At 27.1% G+C, this 18,580-nt stretch overlaps 1 pseudogene; it reads left to right on the top strand.

Moving 5' to 3' along the window:
• The first annotated feature begins 3,211 nt into the window (after window positions 1-3,211).
• Window positions 3,212-4,574, top strand: LOC120257110 (annotated as a pseudogene).
• Window positions 4,575-18,580: the final 14,006 nt, after the last annotated feature.

Genomic DNA, 18,580 nt, shown 5'->3' with positions numbered 1-18,580 from the left:
TTATCTAAATACTTAAAATTATATTTTTTAAAATTTTATATTTAGGGTTAATTTGGTAAATACAAAGGTATTTTAAAATTTTGTAAATTTTTTTTAAAATATTATAATTTAATTATTTATTTATCTAAATACTTTAAATTCTGTTTTTCAAAATTTTATATGTAAGGGTATTTTGGTAAATTTAACATATTATTGAGGTAATTACCATGACTAACCAAATATAGTAATGAAAGATTACCAGTAATATAAATTCTCAACCAAACATAGTAATCTCACATTACTACAACATTTCCAAACATATAACATTTCTGATCACATTACCACGGTAATCTCACTAACATGGTAATATATCATTATTGTGAATCAAACGACCCTTAAATGGTTGTGGGTGCCCTAATAACATTTCCGAAGTTTTAAAATAAATAACTAATTAATATAAAACATGATTCACAAGTACCAAAGTCACTTCAATTTGAAAAAAAAATTCCATTTTAGTTTATTTAATGAGTCTATGTTTTTATTGATCATGTCAATGTTCAAGTGAACAGAAAATCAAAGTCCATTTCTCATTCATTTCATTGCAAGTGAATGGGAAGTGTCCCGGAGAAAGTGGTAAAGCAGTCTCAGGACCAATTCTACTTTTTCCTTTTGGACTTAAGACTTTTTGGCTAAAAATCAGTGTGCCGACCATGAAAGCAAGTACCTCGTTGTTTCATGTGGTGTGCCTCCAATTATCTTCCGTATCAACGGCTACCGAGTTTTCGTTCAAATATATATATATATATATATAATTATATATAATAGAGGAAGTCCAACTCTTTTTAATTCTCCAAAACTTCCTCCAAATTTACCAAATCATCAACAAAATTTTTTATTTTAAAATTTAAATAAATCAAAATTACAAATTACCTTTCTCTTACTCTTTTGACGAGGTGTTCATGCTTGCACCATCACTCTTGCCCTAAACATGAACGAGGTTATGCTGGTTAGCTCACCCTCTTTTCCATAAGTGCTGATAAGCTTAGACACCCTCTTTTACAAATTACTCCTTACTCTTTTGCATATTTTAAATTTAAATTAAATTAAAATGTCAAAGCACTTTGTATTCATATTTTAAGTGTTTGTTAACAATTGAGAGATTTATATTATTATTATTATTATTATTATTATTATTATTATTATTATTATTATTATTATTATTAATAATAATAATGGAGTTGTCAAGATTTCATATGATGAAAGGCATGTGCAAACTTTCTTTATCACAAATTAAAAGAAGTCTAAAATCAATTTGAATTGGAAAAGTTTAAACTGATCTGAAAAAAACACAATTATCATGGCATCATTTGCTCCACAATCTCAAATCTCTATCCCAAATCTCAAATTTGGTCTTGCTATAAAAAATTTTACTCAAACTACAAATCTCAAATTTTACCCCAAAAAAAAATATTTTTATAATATTCTTTTTATATATTATTTTATTATTATTTAATAAAGATATTTGAAAATAATCATTTTAACAATAAATTAATTAAACATTAATTACAATTTATAAATAATTTATTAAAAAAATATAACTTAAAAAATTGTACAACTATATTTTTTAATTTATTGTTTAATTTATTTAAAAATTAAAATTTGAATTTTTTAATTATTTCAATAAACAATGAAATTATTTTTTAATATAGCATAAAAATTATTTAATATCTAAACACATAATTGATTATAATTTTAACAACAGAAAATTATTTTAATTAGATATTTTACATTGAAACCATAAGCCATTTGGAAGCTATTTCGATAAGAGAATGACTCAGGTGAAGTTAGATAAGTGTAGTTAGTGTAGTTCACCATTGGATGCTTGACACGTGGCATGAGATGAGTAATTTTAAAAAAAAAGGTAAGAACATTATAGGAAAGTTATTATATTTTTATATATATTTGGGACACGTGTCACAATGTCAATTGTGAACTACACTAACTGCACCTATCTAACTTCACCTAAGTCATTCCTTTTCGATAATATAGGCGGAAGTGCTAGTGATTTACCGGAATATTAGTTTTAATTTAATTAGTTTTTACATTGTATTAGCTTTTATTAAGGTTATTTTCCATAAAATAACAACTATTCCTGTTTTATAAATTTATTATATATTAATAATTAATAATCTTATTTATTAATTAAATAATTATTATTATTGATTATTAATTAATTACACACAAATTAATATTATAAATAACTACTTATAATTATATTAATGGATTAATCATTTTATATTTTCCATTACAATAATAAAAATAATAAAAAAATAAAAAATAAAATAAAAAAATAAGAAATAATGTGGGACCCTAAATTTGGGGTTGCACTATTGCAAAATCTAAATTTGCGATAGTATATCTGAGTACTAACTTGAGCATTAAGTAGGAGATCTTTTTTATTTTTTTAATAATTTTGGTTTTTTAAAACATTTTTTTTTGCTAAAAAGTAGAAAGAAGACTTTTTCTCCTGTGCAAGGGGTTGATCATATCTACCTGTTTCCATAAACTAATTGGTTAACATCACAGTTATTATAATATATATATATATATATAAACTCCTAGTGTGATTGTCATTTGGTCTTTAAAAAAAACAAAAATGAAAAGACGACTTTTCGTAGAGACGAAAGTATAGAAAAGACCAACAATTAATAAATACTTTCTACTGCATATAAAAAAAAATTCTCCAGATCACTCTTATAAAAAAATAATGATACCCTTAACAATATCATAGTAAGATTATGAGAAAAATAAATAAATAAATAATACAAACTATAAAATCAACCTTTGCTTTAGGCAAAAACAATTAATATTTTTAACAAATGCTAAACTAATTGTTTTTTTTTCTAAATTCTTTTTCAAGTATTAATTCTTCTTAAAATCTATCTTAAAATCAAACCACTCATCTCATGTTAAATCACTTTCTCCAAATACCTCACATGAATTAAAAAAAAAATCTAAAAATAATAAATATTCTTAATATATATTTAAAAAAATATATTTTTACCAATAGAGTTAATTCAAATGGTAGAAATATCAATTGTGACTCTGTGAGAGATTATTTACACATGGTCCCTAGATGCATTAATGATTAAAATAAATAAATAAATAAATATTTTTAATATCAAAAGATTAACAAGCACGCCAAAAGAAAGTACCCCAAAACTTCATTGCACGATAACATCAAACCCTAAACCTGCCAAACCAAGTACAAAAAGGCCTCCACCTTCAACTTCCAAGTTCCAACCCTCACCTCCACCACCTTTCCCAAACCCTAAAACTCCATCAAAATGACCACCATTGATACCAAGAACCTCAACTCAACCTCCACTGATAAGACCGTCATCGATGAAGTCTCCGGCTGGCTCCGTCTCTTCGACGACGGTACCGTCGACCGTACTTGGACCGGCCCTCCTGAAGCCCTCTTCCTCATGTCCTCCATCCCTCCTTCACCCACTCCAAACGCCGACAACGTCACCGTTCATGATCTCCCCGGAAAACCCAACCTCCGGCTATACCTCCCCGCCGGCGATCACCTCAGCCCCGGCACTCTCCTCCCCATCCTCCTCCACTTCCACGGCGGTGGTTTTTGCATAAGCCACAACAGTTGGTACATGTACCATCAATTCTACTCTCGCCTCGCCGGAGCAATCCCTGCAGCCATTTTCTCCGTCGAGCTCTCTCTGGCACCAGAACACCGGCTACCCGCCCAGATCTATGACTCTTTTTCCGCGCTTCTTCGTCTTCGATTGATATCAAAAAAACCAAAAACTCTGACCCTCTCTTCTCATCACTGGACTTCTCACGTGTCCTCCTCATCGGAGACAGCTCCGGTGGAAACCTTGTCCATGAGGTGGCAGCTCTAGCCGGCAATGAAACAGATGAGTTCTGGTCTCCGGTGAAGCTCGCCGGAGCTATACCAATCCACCCAGGGTTTGTCAGAGCAACACGGAGCAAGTCTGAGCTAGAAATGAAGCAGGATCCGTTCTTAACTTTGGACATGCTTGATAAGTTCTTGGCATTAGGGTTGCCGGAAGGGGCAACCAAGGACCACCCTTACACTTGTCCGATGGGGACGGCGGCGCCGGCGATGGAGAACCTGAGATTGCCGCCGTTCATGGTGTGCGTTGCTGATAAGGATTTGATCAGAGACACGAATTATGAGTATTGTGAAGCCATGAAAAAGGCCGGGAAGAAGGTGAAGGAATTGGTCAGTGAAGGTATGAGCCATTCGTTTTACTTGAATAAGATGGCTGTTGATTCTGACCCTGTTACTGCTCAGCGTACTAAGGAGCTCATTCATGCTATTAAGGATTTCGTTAGCTGCCCTTGATGGAGAATTTGAGCATGAGCTTTGGTTTTAGGTTGATCATGTAATTGTGATGTTGTTTACTCACTGTTTTTTCAAGTCAAAAGTTTGTTACTGTATGGAATTTTAATTTGATGTCAGATCGACTAGAAAGATAGCGATGATTGTCGGTCATGATCTCATCAATGTATGAAGTATTTGATGAATAAAATATATTATTTTTATAAAATAAGCTTTTCAATCTAAAGTTCATATTGTACGGAGGGCAACTGATTTGAGAAATCTAATTTGTAAGTTTAGTATTATATTTTAAAAAAATTTACAATCATCCTTGGTATTTTCTTCATCCAAAAATAAATTATAAGAATTTATTCTCATTTTCATTTTGATACTGTATATATATATTTCTCATAATCAAACCAATTTTGGGAAAATGCAAGATAATCCATATACTTTTGGACAAAAGAGACAAACAAAATTAAATATATAAATAATAAGAGGGCCACACAATTTTGAAGTCTCTGTCAAAAGTAATTGTTGATCACAAGGCCAATCATTACTCTTAGGTTGCATTTAGTTCGTGGAATAAAAATAGAAAAAATTAAAACAAAAAAGAATAAGACTTGCAATAATGTGAATACAAACTGTGTTTGATTAAAAGATGTGTAATTGAGAATGATAAAGAGTAAAATAAAGAGGTGTGATAAAATTATTTTTATACCCTTAATATAAATAAATAATTTTTATAAATAAAATAATGAGTAAAATTTAATGATATTTTAATTTATAAAAAATTTTAAATATTATTATTCAAAATAACTATTATGATTAAATATTTGAATTAAATATCTCTTTCATCTTTATTTGCTTTAATTATTTTAGTCAACTATTTAAATTAATAAATTTATTTAATTAAATATATCACAAGGGTAAAAGTGTCATTTTAATTTAATGGTAACAATTAAATGTGTAAACTAATTATTTGTGTAATTAAATCTCCATGTAGGGTAAAAATGTCATTTCACTTTTAATTATTATAGTTAAATATGTATATTAAATAATTCATATTAATTAATATTTTTTAGTTATTTTAATTAACCAATTAATTGCTATTTACTTTAATTGTTATAATTAATTATTTAAGTTAATGATTTTTTAATTAAATCTGAACTGGGGGTAAAAGTGTCATTTCGTCATCAATATAGATAATCTCATTATCTATAGTACCTATTCCTATCCTAAGAGGTTATTTGGTTGGCGGTAATGTAAAAATATTATCACCTGTTACGTGAGATTTTTAGTGACAATTTTTTTTGGTCACCCTGTTATTTTGCCACAACAATTAGTTTTTTGTGTCAAAAAAGTTAACTGACACTGTTGTTTAAATTAATTGTGATAACTTATATTTTTTCCACTATTATAGTGATAATTATGACAATTTAGTATAAAGTGTTTTCCGCCACTCAACATATATTTTTTGTTACAACAGTTTTGTCACAAAAAATTCAACTATTTAGTGCTTACTAAATATTGTCACAAAAATTAAATTTCTTAACCATGTGATTGGGGTTGCTATGTTTAAAAAGTTAATTGACACTATAATTTGGATTATTTATGATATCTAATTATTTGGACACTATTACAATTTAAATTATGATAATTTAGTATCCATCACAATTATATATCTTATTTTTTTGTGTCAACAATTTTGGATACAAAAAAAATTCAAATGCATAGTGTCTAGTGAATGTCGTCATAAAAAATATAAATTAACATATATAGTGTTTTATAAATCAGTATATAGTTGTAAAATTATATATTCTTAATAAAATATTAAAAAGTCTATTTTTACCACCAAACTATAAAGGTTATGTATAGATTTTTTTTTTTAAATTTATTATATGTTGTAAGTAATATAGATAAAATTTAAGAAGTTTTAAAATTAAAATTTAACATAATTTCATCAAACAAAATTATTATTTATAAATACTTCAAAATAACCTATTAAGTACTAAAAATTTTGTTCTATTAAGCCAAAATATTAACTTATTCAAACATTTAAAAGCAATTATGCCCAAATACTAAATCATCATCATCGTATTGGTGTCACCCCCGTATCTACATTGCGAAGAAGAATATACCATATATATATATTCATCAATTATTTACCAAATAAACAACTATTTTCACATAAAAAGCCAAACTAACAAAAAATAAAAAAAATAAAAAATAGCCATGGGTTTTTCCAATCTAGTTTTAATAAACCAAATAGATTTTGCTTGTACTAGAACAATTAAGACATTTAGTAATGAATTTTTTTTTAACTATCATCATTTTTTCACAGATTTAAAGTTTTTTGTGATTAAAAAAATTAATTAACACTATTGTTTAAGTTAATTGTCATGATTTTTTTTGTCACTAAAATTATTATATTATGACGATTTAGGATCTCTCTCAATTATGTTATCACTATTACTTTACTTATTTGTAGTCATATTTTTTGTCACAAAAAATTCAACTATTTAATATCTACCAAATGTTGTCACAAAAAACAAGAAACGTTTTTTTAGAAGTGAAACTATTCAAAATTTAAAAATATTTGTAGAAATATGAGATAAAAACAAGCTTTTAATTTTGATCATACCTAGGATTTATAGTATTAGATAAAAATAAAAATAAAAATTAAATAGATATTATCTATTTAAAACAATAAAAGTCAAATGCAATATGGAACTTGTATTTTCTCAATTGAGAAGAAACAATGGTATGAAAGTCGTAATTAAATTAGAAGTTTTTAATTTGCAAAATTATTTCAGTAGATTCTTATTTTTTTTCTAAATATGCAGAATAAGCATCAAAAAGAGGAATAACATTGAAGTCCCAAACAAAGAGTCAAATTCTAGAAGAAGTTATTGCTGAAAATAAAAAAAGAAGATTCAAATGCACAGCAGAGTACTTCATCTCCAAATTTAGTATAATTTTATAATTTTTTTAAAAGGATAATTTTATAATTGTATTTTGGATATTAAAATTTTCAATTTTATGTATTCAAAATTAGAATTTTGTATATTTTGGTGATATTAATTAATTTTTTATGTAATATTAAATATTTTTATTTGCTTGCGTGATAATATTTTTGCTACTAAAAAATTGCCTTTTGTGGCAAAAGTATGTAAGATATAACTTTATATTTATCACAAGTAATTTATTATATTAGTGACAAAATTAGCATAACATATAATTTTTATTAAGTGACAACATTGTTGTTAAATTATTAATTTTATTTGTGACAATAATAAACCCATGATAATATCTTTAAACAACATTAGTGATGAAGTATTGGTCACCAACATTTGTGACAATAATAAATACATGACAATCCTCATCATGCTTATTCATCATTATTTAATATTTTTCTTGTGTCAACAAAGTTGTCACAATATAATGCATAATTACAACCACATATTCGCCACTATTTCTTATTTTTTATGTTAACAAAATTGACACAATAGAATAAATTATTATGTGCACTTTATTCATCACTATTAAAAATTTTTGTGTCAATAAAATTGACAAAAATAAATAAGGTTATTGTCAATGTTGTCAGACCCGGACCGGCCCGGCCGGTTCAACCGGAAAACCCGGGAACCAGCCATGTGGCGGGCCCGGGTATACCCCATTGAACCGGGTATGAAAAACCTGGTGTTAACCCGGTGACCCGGGCGGTTCAACCGGGAACCGGTTGACCCGGCCGGGTCAATTGGGTCACAATATTAGAGTTTTTTTACAATATTTAAGAATTTATTATCATTTTCTCATTAGAAACTACAAAATCATGTATATTTATTAATATTATTTTTAATTTATAATCAATAAATGGAATTACAAAATATATATCATAAACATACCAACAAAAAAATTAGCATTTAAAAATAAAATTTATTAATATGTTATGTAAATAACTTATTGTAGCCCCGTCGTTTTGTCACAAATACTAAATTTGTCTAAAATGGCCACTCTTGTTTTAGCATTGGAGGTATTTGTGACGTGCGGTGACGACTTCTAAAATTCACTATTATTACTAATTGTGACTAAAATTACTGCTTTTAGTGATAAATTTTGTTATCACTAAAAATATAATTTGTTGTAGTGCGTGGTAATCTGAAGATATTACTATGTTTGGATAGGGGACAATTGTAATGTTCATAGTAATCTAAGATTATCAATATTAACGTATTACCAAGAAAATTGGTAATCTCATCCACCAAATTAGGTGGCTATCTGAGATTACCAAGTTAATGGTAATCTGATAATTTTTTTGGGTCAAATATACCCTTATTATATAAAAATAATTTTAAACATAATACAGGGTGCAATATGTGAAATTTCTTTTCATCTTGTTTTTCTTTCTCCCGATAGGGTTTTAGGAATGTTTTAGGTCTTCCTCTAAAGGAGAAGCAATCCTATTTCAACACCCATCTGACCTCCATTCAATCCAGATTTGTTCCCAAATACGTACCCATCATCATACTTTACCGTGATTATTTGATTTGATTCTTGCTTCATTGTATTCTTTCTTGTTGTTTGAGGTTTCCTTGATGAGCATGATATTATGTTTTGTGTTATTTTTGTAGATGGGGTTTGATTGATGGAGATAAAATATAACCCTTTCATATTTCCATGAATCAATCTTCTTTCTCATATAAAATGGTTTGTATAGCCATATAAATGTATACATTGCTCTATCTTTTCATTAATCAATCATCTTTCCGAGCTTGATGAAACAATCTTGATAAGATAGCATATGCTATTTAATCCCCATATATCATGATTGATAATCGCATGACAATGTATTCCAAACTTCAAAAACCAATATTCAAGAAACACCCGAGGCTTCTCAAAATTTGATAGTTAATCCTGATTAATATAAAATATAAAATTAGTTAATGATGAACTATGTAAAATTAGCATTACTAGTTAATCTTTGTGGATAAGTCCTTAAAAATTACCTTTATTAAAGTTGTCTGCACTCACAATTACACAATTGCACATTTGCACATGGTGGTGGGGTTCTCTATTTGTGGCTAATGTTTTTTGTTTAACAAGTCATTCACAATGAATTCTCCTACTTTTGCTTGGTTACTCAACTATCAAGTATCAACTACCTTATTAAGCTTCTGTCATTCAAACGATATATATTAATAATGAGTTTTGTTAAGTCTGATGACGTAGAATTGGCATTATATGACAAGCCAAGTGGTGACATGGCAAGAGGATGATGACATGGCATGTGGTGACTCATCAAAGGAAAAGATGACTAGGATGATGATGTGGCAAAAGATGTTATCATGACATTTAATGGAGATCAAGGTGGAGATTTGATTAAGATCTATATTGAAGATATTTCTCTCAATACAATCATGTGATGAGAAACTATTTTTGGAAAGTGCATCAAGACTATAGGGTCTTTTTTAGAAAGACAAGTTTTATTTTTGATGTGATTATCTATCCTTGGTAAGATCCGGGATGATTATTCATATCTTTGATAGAGCTCCTTTTTAGAAAGATCTATTTGAAGAGAGAGGAATATTCTATTATTGGCAAGAGTTCAAGATCATAAAGATTATGTGAAGCTATTAGAAGACACAAGTTAAACTTGGTATGAAGCTATTTGAAGACACAAAGATTTAGTTTGGTGTGAAGTTATTTGAAGACACAAACTAAATAAGGTAAAGACATACCAAGGAGATCATCAAGACCATATTTAGCATCACTATGGGCGGAACTATTCATGGAGACTAGTCATATGAGGAGATTGATTGAAGATTGCATGTGATATGATTAGAGATTTGGAGATCCAAGCATGGATGATTGAAGATCATGCTTGAAGATATTGAAGACTAAACTTGGATAAAGATGAGATCAAGTTTAGTAACAATATTTCCATGAGTCAAACGAAGATCATTTGGAAGACCAAACTTGGGCCAAGTTTGGAAAGGAAGATCGGGAGATTTTCGGTGGCTATCTTTGGTGAGATGGTCACGTGTGCCTTGGTGGGCACATCCCTCGGGAGAGGGAGACCTTCTGAAGTGACATGAGGAAGGAAGCAGCTGCAAGCAGGAGGAGCTCGGGTCGAGTCAACTGCTACGAGGCGGACTGAAGGAACCGGGAGGTTGAAGGTCGCAGATTCGGGTGCATCTGGCTAGAACTCAGTCATGTTCAGTAAGGTGGGCCATATTGCAACTGGGTGTTGCAACATCTAACTTTGGAAGGTGTCCAAGTTAGGAAGCCGCGAAGAATTCTAAAAGAGGTAACTTTGTAGACGTCGGTGCGTCTATATAAGACATCCTGCTCGAAGATTTAGGATGGAGCCAAATAGTGAGAGACTCTTCGGTGAGAGTTGAGTGTGTGGCCGTCGGGCAATCTTGAGAGGATATTCTTTGTATTGAGTGAGTGAGTGAGTGTTGTACTCCTTGTTGTTATACCTCTTTTAGTGGATTGTTTCTCCGGGTCTGGCCCCCCAGATGTAGGCAAGGTTGTGCCGAACTGGGTTACCAATTTGCTTGTCTCCTTTATCTTGCTTTGATTGTGTGTGAGTGTTTATGCTTTGAGTGAGTTTTTTAGTGAACTTAACACTTCACACCCCCACCGAAACCATCAAGTTTCAATTCAATATATGAACAATTTCAAATTATGAGTATATAAAGTATATAAATATGAACATTATATATATGATTCCATCCATTTAAAGTCCTATGCCTTAAAAAGTCTATTGATAAGATTTTAGAAGCACCTATAATAGTTTTATGTATATATGTGAAAAAAGGTTTAAAGTTTTAATTTCTTCTCTCTTTTGTGTTAAAGGTTCAACTTTATCCATTGGCAACAGATTATTAAATTAATTTTCTCACAACTGAAAGAAGTTTGGATCACTTTCTATCACAAGATATCATTCTTTTGATCAAAAGAATGAATAGAAATTAAATATGGCTAGGTATCTTTGATGAAGGAAAAATTCTGTTTGTTTGGAAGGACAACATTAATATAGCTAGGTATATATATATATATATATGAAGAGAAACAATCTATTTCTTCGGAAGGACACCATTTATTGAGGAGAAAAGGAGATAGAGTGAGACATATCATGAATGTAAGGTAGCTAAGGGAACACTCATTACAATAAATGTTATTTTTAGTAATAACAAAAGTTATCACTAAAAGCAATAATTTTAGTCACAATTAGTAATAGTAACAAATTTTAGAAGTCGTCACCTCCTGTCACAAATACCTCCAATGCTAATACAAGAGTGACCATTTTAGACAAATGGTCACAATTACTCTATGTGATATGGCTACAATAACCTTATTTATTTATGTTAATTTTGTTGATACAAAAAAAATTTAATTGTGACGAATAAAGTAGTTACAATAATTTGTTCTGTTGTGTCAATTTTGTCGATACAAGAAAAAATGCTAAATTGTGATGAATAAGCCATCACAATAATCTATTTTATTGTGACAATATTATTGACTTAGAAAAAATACAATAGTGACAAAACGTTTTTTGTCAATAGTAATATTTTTATTAGTGATCAATACTTCGTCACTAATGTTGCTTTGAGATATTATTATGTGTTTATATTGTCACAAATAAAATTATTAATTTAAAAATAATATTGTCACTAAAATAAAAATTATGTATCACTAATTTCATCACTAATATAATAAATATTAATTATTTGTGATTAATATAAAGTTATATTTTAGATGCTTTTGTTAAGACAAATTTTTAGTAGTAAAAATATTATCACACAAGCAAATAAAGTATTTAATATTATATAAAAATAAATAATTAAATATCATCAAAATATACAAAATTCAAAATTTGAATATATAAAATTGAAAATTTTAAAATCCAAAATACAATTATAGAATTATCTTAAATTTGGAGATGAAGTACACCTTTATGTATTTGAATCTTTTCTTTTGCTTTTCAACAACAACTTCTGCTAGAATTTGACTATTTTGTTGAGACTTTAATGTTATTCCTTTTCCTTGATGCTTATTCTGCACATTTAGTGAAAAAAGAATCTAATGAAATAATTTTAAAAATTAAAAGTTCTAATTTAATTACAAATTTCATATTATTATTTCTTCTCAATTGAGACAATTTCCATGTTGCATTTGGCTTTTGTAATTTTTAATTGATAAAAAATCATTAAAAAATCACATAATTAAAATCTAAATAACATATTGCTATGATGTACCTAAATCTAAGATTCAAAGTATCGAAAAAGAAAACACTAATTAACAATCATCATTGAAAAAAATTCAATAAACTTAGATTCAAAGATTAAAAAAGATAAAGCAAAAAAATAATTATCTCTTATCCATTTCATAAAGTAAGCAAAATAATTTAAAAAAAGAAAAATAAGCACTAGTTAAGTCAATAACATGTACCTTTTGACCATCAATAACATGTACCTTTACATCAAGATCTAGTTAAGTCACTTTAATCCTCCGAATAAAATGAAACAGAACCATTGCCATCGATCTCCATAAGCACATAATTACTCGAGGCTTCACTCCTTTTATATGTTAAGTTCATTAAGGATATATATCTTTTTAAATTTTAATTTTTTTAAAAAATTTATATATTTAGGCATAATCTAAATTAAAAAAAATTGTTTTTTATCTCTTAAAATATAAATTTTGAGGATTGGGTAAACAATAACAACTTGCAAAACAATGAATTAGAGAATATTTTTTTACATTGATTTTATCTCATATTTTTACAAATATTTTTAAAATTTGAATAGGTTTTTTTAAAAAAATGGTTATGTATATATAGACACACATATCGAATTTGATCCTAAAATATGTTAAACATACTTTAGGGTTTTTTTGTGACAATAATTAGTAGATATTAATAGTTGAATATTTTGTGACAAAAAATGTGATCACAAAAAAATAAAAAATAAAATGACCATCAGCGAAGAACACTTTCGTTATAACAAATGAAAATATTATTTACGACACTAAAGGTATATTAATAGTGATAACGTAATTGTGAGAGATCACAATTATAATAATTTTAGTGACAAAAAAATCATCACAATCAACTGAAACAATAGTGTTAATCAAATTGTTTTTATCACAAAAAATATCATATTTGTGACAAAATGATTGATAGTTACAGAAAAAGCCATAATGTCGTAATTCTTGTAGTACAACATAATTTACTTAATATATTAAAACTAAATTGGAGAAAGCTTGGCCTATATTTTTATTATTTTTTTAATATATTTTTTTTGGTTACTTTTAGTATTTTTATGAGAAAAATAGTTGTTTATTTGGTAAATTATTGATGAATATATATATGGAAATATTCTTCTTTGCATTGTAGATACTGGGGCTACACCAATGCGATGATGATGATTTAGTATTTTGGCATAATTACTTTTAAATGTTTTAATAGGTTAATATTTTGGTTTAATAGAACAAAATTTTTTAGTCTCCAATAGGCTATTTTGAAGTATTTATAAATAATAATTTTGTTTGATGGATAAAATCACGTTAAATTTTAATTTTAAAAACCTTTCAAATTTTATATATAATTGCTTAAAAAATCTATACATAACCTTTGAGATTGGGTAGGATAAAATAGACTTTTTAATATTTTATTAACAATATAATTTTACAACTACATATATACAATGTATTTGAATTTTTTTTTGTATATAAAATTATCGACACAAAAGGTAAGATGTATAATTGTGATGGATACTAAATTGTCATAATTGAAATTGTAATAGTGACAAATAATTAGATGTCACAACTAATCCAAATGATTGTGTCAATTATTTTTTTTAGCATAAAAAACTCAATAATATGGTTAAGAAATTTAATTTTTGTGGCAATATTTAGTGGATACTAAATGGTTAAATTTTTGTGACAAAATTGTTGTAACAAAAAATATATGTTGAGGAGAACATTTTCGTCACAATAAATAAAAAATTATAGTGACGACAATATTTCTTGTCAGAAGTATACATCATTCTCATCAAAAAAATTTTGACATTAAATCTTATATGCTTTTAGCAACGAAAATTGGACACAAGAAATTTTGTCACCATTAATTTATTAATAGTGAAAATTTAATTGTGACATATACTAAATTGTCACAATTATCATAATAATAGTGATAAAAACATAAGTTATCATAATTAAGCTAAACAATAGTGTCTATTACTTTTTTTTTTACACAAAAAACTTAATATTTGTGGCAAAATAACCGGGTGATATAAAAATATTGTCACTAAAAATCTTAACTCTTCTAGTGACTTGCTAGATTGAGTGGAGAGAAACTTGAGGTTCCAATCCATCCACTTGCAAAAGTCAAGCTCCATTAAACACTACTTCATATGCCACTCAGCACCACCCTACAGCTGAACATAGGCATAGAATCATAAAGAGTCACTACAACAAAATCGGATTTTTGTGACATTTGACATATGTCGTAAAATAGCAAAGATCGTTGAATAACCCTATTTTGACTTTTTGTAACAAATGTTGATTATATGTCGTGAATTGCCACTACTCGGTATACTTTTGTTATGATATTTTCCAAGAAACTTCGCATTTATACATTCCAACAATTTTCCTAACATTTTGTAAATAGTTTCAATATGGATTTTATTCCAACATTTGTATGTGGCTTGAGCAAATACATATTTTTGTGTACAATATTTGTAGATGTGTCACTAAGTGTTTTTATCACATTAATTTTGAAATATTACAATATTTATAATTGTTGTTGTAGAGGTTATATAGTAACATTTGTTAAAGGTCTCTCTTAAATTACTTTTATTGACTTTTCGTAAACATTGGTTTAATAAAATAGCAATTATGAATACCAATTTAAATCGATATTTGTAAATGTTGGTAAAAATTATTCATCTTATCTAATTTTAAAATTAAATATCATTTGTAAATGTTGGTATAAGAATTATTTGATAACATTTGGTAAGTACCTCTTAAAAGTCTTATATCGACATTTCATAAATATTGTTTTAACTATATAGTATTTGTGAATAACAATAAAATGTAACATTCCCAAATGTTGGAAAAATATATAATTTTTCACAATACTAATTTTAAATAATATTTATATATGATTTAAGTAAATAAAATATGAGATATAAATTAAATTCTATAAAATTAATTTGCATAATTTATATTAATACAATAAAATGTAATATCTCAAATGTTGGAAAAATGACGATAATTTTTCACAATACTAATTTAAACAATATTTATATATGATTTAATTAAATAAAATATGAGAGATATAAATTAAATTCTATAAAAGTAATTTGTATAATTTATATTAATGGAAAATTATTCATATTTAAAAACTCCACGAAAGCACAAAAACACTACTCAAAATACACAATGACATGATCTATATAACATTTATAGCTTTCAAACATTATAATAACGCTTAAGGCTTCAATCAGAGTAATTGTCTTTTAAATTCCTTTTCACGTATGATAAATTATCTCGCATAAAATATACATAAATACATTAGCTACGCTCATCTAAATGAGTTAATAGATGTAGATAAATAATATAATTTGGTAATTTAAAATTTTATAATTAAACAATGTCAACATGATCTATATATAAATCAATATAATTTTCAAAATGATAATAAAGCTAAGGTTTCAATCCTTAGAATTGGCTTTAAATTTATTATAGTGATCTCTTATATGCAAAATAAAATATGCAAATACATCAAGTATCTCATCTAACAATTAATAAAGAAAAAGAGATAAATAAATAATACAATTTATAATTTTAATTATTTAAAATGCAATGAGATGATATTATCAAAATCGTACTGGATCATTATCGCTAAAATGAAATTGAGGACTAGTGGCTAATTGAGAATGAGGACTGTAGTACTTTGCAGCATCTCCCCGGCTACAATAATTTTATATTTAATAAAATAAAGTGTAATATAACAATAAAAAGTTAAATTAAATTAAATATAAACATATATGATATATTAGGAATCCAATGATACTAATTTTGAAATACATATTTGCATAAAGAAGAATCTCAAATAAGCTATTTTTATATTGAATGGAAGACATATAATTTGTCCTCAGCTTTTATGTACATGCATGTCATAACAATAATAAAAATCCTTAAATAATTTAACTCTAGAATAAAAAGAATGAAATATAAAACTTCAACAAAGCTATGTGAGATATAATTGTAACAAGAACACTATAAGAATATAAGGGGTAAATTGTAAAACTTCACCAAAACTATGTTTGTTCCCTTAAGCATAGCAAGACCCTATAAAAAAAAGGACAAATTGTAAAACTTCAACAAAACTAGGATTAAATATAAAAAAAAAACCAAAAGACAATTTCAAGGATTGAAGCCTTGCATCCATGCCATGACCACCTCATCATCACTGTCGGTAAAGAGAAAAACCAAAACATATTTTAATTTTCAACAAAAAAAGAATGTTTTGGAGATCTCATCCCAATTAAATTCAATCTTCTTCCTTTTTTTTCTTTTCAAAAAATATTCTCAAACCCTAGGATTAGATTAATTAAATTCTCATACTTGTTTTACAAGAAACTAATTAAAAAAAAATAATCAACTGTCAATCATCTATCAAAATGAATAACAAGTTAAATATTTAAATAATATTACAAGAAAAACAATGTTTAAAAATATTATGAAATAAAGAAAAGTCGAGATACTAACTTTATCTCCTGACAAAAACTTTATTTTTGGCCTTTTTCATGATGAGGGGTTTTTCTTGTCTTATATATAGATCATGAATCTGTAAGCCGTGTAGGTTTTATTAGTCATAAAAAAAATTGCTGCCTAATTTTTGGCTCTCTTGAAAATTAAAATATTGTCGCTTTTATTTTTCGTTAAATACTGCTTTTTTCACAATAGCTTGTTTGTACATTGAGATGATGAATGAACTAGTTATATTACTGTATGTTATTGTCTTAGAGCATAGTCGTAGAAAAAAAAAAGACCATGGATTGCCTATGATGGAGGTAGTAGGAAATTAATCAGAGATGTGAATGCACATAGGCTAGTTTTTAAAAGTGACCTAGCTTACATTGAGAGTACTTGTATGGATCGATGAGCATTCCATCGTTTGTGTGAGTTACTTTCCACAACTGGTTTCAACTGGTTGATACTAGGAACATATGTGTTGAGGAAATGGTTGCATCCTTCCTTTATATTATTTCACATTATAAAAAAATTTTAGTATCAAAGAGAGAGTTTGTTAGATCAGGAGACTATAAGTCAACATTTTAAAGGTGTTCTAAATGCAATTTTGAAATGCCACAAAGTTTTACTCAAAAAACTACTACAAGAGTTATGACTTTTAGTGACAATTTTTTTGTGACACCTTCTTATTTTGTAACAAATATTAGTTTTTTTTGTGTTAAAAAAATTAACCAACACTTTTATTTAGATTAATTGTGACAACTTATGTTTTTGCCACTATTACAATAATAATTTTCATTTAGTATCTACTAAATATTGTCATAAAAATTAAATTTTTTAATCATGTTATTGGGTTGTTTATGATAAAAAAAAAGTTAATTGTCACTATAGTTTGAATTAGTTGTAATGTCTAATTATTTTATCCCTAGTACAATTTCAATTGTGACAATTTAGTCTCTATTACAATTATGCATCTTATCTTTTGTGTCGATAACTTTAGATATAAAAAATTCAATTTAATATCAATCACAATTATGCATCTTATCTTTTGTGTCGACAACTTTAGATACAAAAAATTTAATTTAATATCTATCACAAATCTTTTGTATTGACAACATTAGATACAAAAAATTCAATTTAGTATCTATCACAAATATGCATTTTATCTTTTGTGTAGACAACTTTAGTTACAAAAAAATTAATTTAATATCTATCACAAATCTTTTGTACGTGTCGACAACTTTAAATACAAAAAATTTAATTTAGTATCTATCACAATAATGCATCTTATCTTTTATGTCGACAACTTTAGATACAAAAAATTAATTTAGTATCTATGACAAATCTTTTGTATCGACAACTTTAGATATAAAAAATTTAATTTATGCGTCTTATCTTTTGTGTAGACAACTTTAGATATAAAAGATTTAAACATGTAGTGTCTACATCATTTTATAAATTAGT

Source organism: Dioscorea cayenensis, unplaced genomic scaffold (genome assembly GCF_009730915.1).
Source record: "Dioscorea cayenensis subsp. rotundata cultivar TDr96_F1 unplaced genomic scaffold, TDr96_F1_v2_PseudoChromosome.rev07_lg8_w22 25.fasta BLBR01001870.1, whole genome shotgun sequence".
NCBI lineage: Eukaryota > Viridiplantae > Streptophyta > Magnoliopsida > Dioscoreales > Dioscoreaceae > Dioscorea > Dioscorea cayenensis.
The sequence above is the reverse complement of the archived record's forward strand: the minus strand, read 5'-3'. Positions and strand labels throughout refer to the sequence as shown.